Here is a 4,201-nt window from a genome sequence, read left to right on the forward strand (position 1 = left end):
TCATACTGTACCTGCCATGTAATCGGATGCTAATAGTCTAATACATTGCATTGACATTCAGGTACTGAGTGTGTCACTGTTCTCCTCTGACCAGCAGCTCAACACAGCCCGTAGAGCAGCAAACGTACTACAGTCTACGGGGAGAACAATTTCTACACAGATTGGACAGCGAGACAGTAGGACATCAAAGGTTGTAAGTATTACTTTCCACATAGTTGAGACATGTGATGTTTTTATTTCGTCCAGGTGAAAGACGATCGTCATTATATTTCAACATAAGGCAACTTAGCCCGACAATGAATGACGGATCAACATCAACATGAATAATCCAGTTATTTTTTTGGAGAATCCAAAAGTTGAGATCGGTGCCAACTATAGTACGGAAAGTACATATATAAAGTGTCTCTGCTACTACACACATGCTTACCATGAACAAGAGCTTATATCTGTAGTTTTCTACAGATTTCAGATATCAAATAAGATAGTATATAGGTAGCAATTTATACAGGTTTAAACATCCAAACAACAATTCTTCTCATGTGTCCTTTATGGCTCCTATCAATATTTCAGTGGAAACGAACTTGGCCTGACAATGAATAACTGATCAACATCCACCTGAATAATCCAGTTATTTTTCTGAGAATCCCAAAATCAAGATCAATGCATTGTAGATTTTAGAGACTATAATGCCTACTCGTACACAATGAACAAAAGAAAAATTCAGCACACCGACATTCTAATTAATCTTTTTTCCATAACTGAGACAGGTGAAGTTTTTTTCTCTCATCTAGGTGGAAGACACAGTCTTCATTATATCAGAGCATGAACGTAAAAGTAAGTACATGGCCTTTCAGTGTCTTATACAGATGACATCATAAGCAAGCGAAACAAGAAATTTACATCAAGTTGGCACGACAGACAATTCAAATATATAATCGCCTTCAGCTGCCGCGCCAGAAGATGCCAAAGGCAGTGAATAGCTAATCAACATCAACACGGATATAACCTTCTAAGTTGTGAATTATTTCAGTTACTTCGTTGGAGAATCCAAAAATTGATATTGGCACATTTTGTATAGACTAAAAGTTCAGCTAATGCTAAACTAATTTGTCAACATTCCAGAGAGGCTGTGGAATTGTTCAGTACAACTAACCATTTGCAACAAAAGAACAAAACAAAAACCAAAGGGCAGTATAACAGAAGGTTTATTAGCAATGACAGTGAAAGTAATTGGACTAGTAAATTTAATAGAAAAAAAAGCATCACATACAATGATGCTAATAACCTTGTCACACAGACTGAAATCGGAGACTAGGAAATGCTTTTATCTTTTAGGTGAAGGATACAATCTTCAGTTTATATATCACAAAAAATTCAAAAAACAAGTTTATATATCACATGGACGTAAAATAATTACATGGTCTTCCCATTCTTACAGATGATAGCATAATATAAATAAGTACAACAAGGAAATTACTGAATTAGGCTAAGTTCATGGCACAGCAGACAATTTAACTGTACAAATCATCGTCTTCAGCTGCCACCGCAGCGGATGCAAAAGGATCGGTCGCAGTGGTAGCACCTGCCACCGGCTGGTCAGGGAAACGGAACTGACTGCCGAAACCACGTGATTGCTGCAGCGTCTGAGCAAAGGCCTGGTATTTGCGAATATCGGCATCACTCACACTCCGGCGTGCATACCTCATGCTCTCCTCGAAGTGAGAAGCCTTGATCTCAGCGATTTCATCCATTTCGTCTTCCTCCATGGCTTCAGGGTTTTCCTTGCGTCGCCTCTCCTTTTCCATGTCCTTTTCAATGTTCTCTCTGATGGCATATTTGCATGCACGCTGGCAGATTTCAGTGATATCTGCACCGCTGAACCCCTGTGTGTATTTGGCGAGAGCATTCAAATCAACATCTTTGGCCACAGGAGACTTCCTGAGGCAGGCTCTGAAGATCTGGAGCCTGGATTCAACATCAGGTAGAGGAATGTAGATAAGCTGATCAAGGCGCCCAGGCCTGAGCAAGGCAGGGTCTATGATGTCTGGCCTGTTGGTAGCGCCGATGATGAACACGGTTTTCTTGGCATTCATCCCGTCCATCTCGGTAAGAAGCTGATTCAGCACCCTATCGGCGGCACCTCCGGCATCGCCAACACTGTTTCCTCTCTGAGTGGCAATTGAGTCAAGCTCGTCAAAGAAGAGGACGCATGGCGCTGACCCCCTAGCCTTGTCGAAAATCTCACGCACATTGGCCTCACTCTCACCAAACCACATGGTAAGCAACTCTGGCCCTTTGATGCTGATAAAGTTAGCCTGGCACTCGTTAGCAATTGCCTTGGCCAACAAGGTCTTACCACAGCCCGGAGGTCCATAGAACAGAACACCTTTGGAGGGAGACATACCAAACTTCTCAAATTTCTCGGGATGCTCCACCGGATACTGGACGGTCTCCTGCAGCTCCTTTTTGACGGTCTCCAGGCCACCAATATCCTCCCAAGAGACATTTGGAACTTCGACAACGGTCTCACGAAGAGCAGATGGGTTGCTTGTCCCTAGCGCAATATTGAAATGGTCGTTCGTGACAGCCATGGAATTCAGTATCTCTGCATCAATGGTGTCATCCTCGAGGTCTATAACGTCCATCTTCTCACGGATGCACTGGAGAGCAGCCTCGGTACAAAGGGCAGCAAGATCAGCGCCGACATACCCATGAGTGTCCCTCGAAACATGCTCCAGCTCAACATCTTCAGCTAGCTTCATGTTTTTAGTGTGAATTCGGAGAACCTCAAGCCGTCCAACTTCATCAGGGACCCCAATGTCGATCTCCCGGTCAAACCTACCAAATCTTCTGAGAGCAGGGTCGATGCTATTCGGGCGGTTGGTAGCACCCATAACAATAACATGGGCACGTGATTTAAGCCCGTCCATAAGAGTGAGCAGCTGCGAAACAATACGCCTTTCGACCTCTCCGTTGGTCTTGTCTCTCTTTGGGGCTATGGAATCAATCTCATCGATGAAGATGATGGCCGGCGCGTTCTTCTCTGCCTCTTCAAACGCCTTCCTGAGATTGCTCTCACTTTCTCCGGCCAGCTTTGACATAATCTCTGGGCCATTAATCAGGAAAAAGAAGGCACCTGTTTCATTGGCCACAGCTCTAGCAATGAGGGTCTTGCCAGTCCCAGGTGGCCCATACAGCAAGATGCCCTTGGGAGGCTTCACACCAATGGACTTGAACAGCTGGGGATGGCGCAGTGGGAGCTCAACCAGCTCTCTGATCTAGGCCATCTGTTTCCTGACCCCACCGACATCGTCGTAGCCGACATCGTCCAGCTTCTCCTCATCCTCCCTCCTGACCGGTTCGCCGTCGCAGAATATCTCTGTATCAGGCGCGACGATGCAATACTCTGCAGGGTCAGTCTCTATGACTTTGAACTCCACACTTGTCATCCCGCCTCTCACAAGGAAAAGGTCTCCTTTTCTGACGGGTCGATAGGCTTCGAGGAAGTATGGTCTCAGGAAGGCTTCGAACAGGTTTCCGTCGATCCCTTCCACCGTGTCGTCGATGGGAAGTACGTGCACGCGCTTCCCGTATTTGACGTCTGGGCACTGATGAATAGAGACGACGTCGCCGAGCCGCACCCTCAGGTTCTTCCTGACGACCTTGTTCATCCGGATCTTGGTATGCTCGCACGTGTCGTCGGGTAGTGCAATGCAGACCGTGTCTTTCCGCTTCTTGCCCTTGAGCAGGAGCGTGTCGCCGGTGAAGAGCTGCAGCCTGTCTATGGTGTCCGGGTGTAGAGCGACGGCGGAGTTATCGTCGCGGGTGGCCTCGTCGACCACCAGCCGGTTCGGTGACTTCTTCCTCTCAAGAATCGCCGTGGAGTAGTCCTTCTTCCCGCTCGGATCGGAGGAAGAGGGCTCGCCGTGGATCGCCATGGGACGCGGATTTGAGATGCTCGATTCGATTCGATTCGATTCAGTTCGTCGCGCTGAGTTTCGTGGCCTCGTGGTGCAATGTGAGGAAGAACTCGAGGGGGTTGGCTTACCTTTTATAGCCTCTCCTCCTCCGTGGAGTGGGGGCTTTGTTCCGACTTCGTTTCGAATCGAAGTTGCGGTACAAGTCCGAGCTGAAAAGGAAGGGGAGTCGGCCTCCAGTCTCCGGACGGAGTCGGCCTTCTTCAGCCATGGGAAGTGATCAG

General features: G+C 47.1%; 1 pseudogene; it reads right to left on the bottom strand.

Moving 5' to 3' along the window:
• Nucleotides 1-1,448: 1,448 nt before the first annotated feature.
• LOC123410914 lies at nucleotides 1,449-3,938 on the bottom strand (annotated as a pseudogene).
• Between the last annotated feature and the right edge of the window lie 263 nt (nucleotides 3,939-4,201).

The sequence above is a fragment of the Hordeum vulgare genome, chromosome 1H, assembly GCF_904849725.1.
Source record: "Hordeum vulgare subsp. vulgare chromosome 1H, MorexV3_pseudomolecules_assembly, whole genome shotgun sequence".
NCBI classification, from domain to species: domain Eukaryota; kingdom Viridiplantae; phylum Streptophyta; class Magnoliopsida; order Poales; family Poaceae; genus Hordeum; species Hordeum vulgare.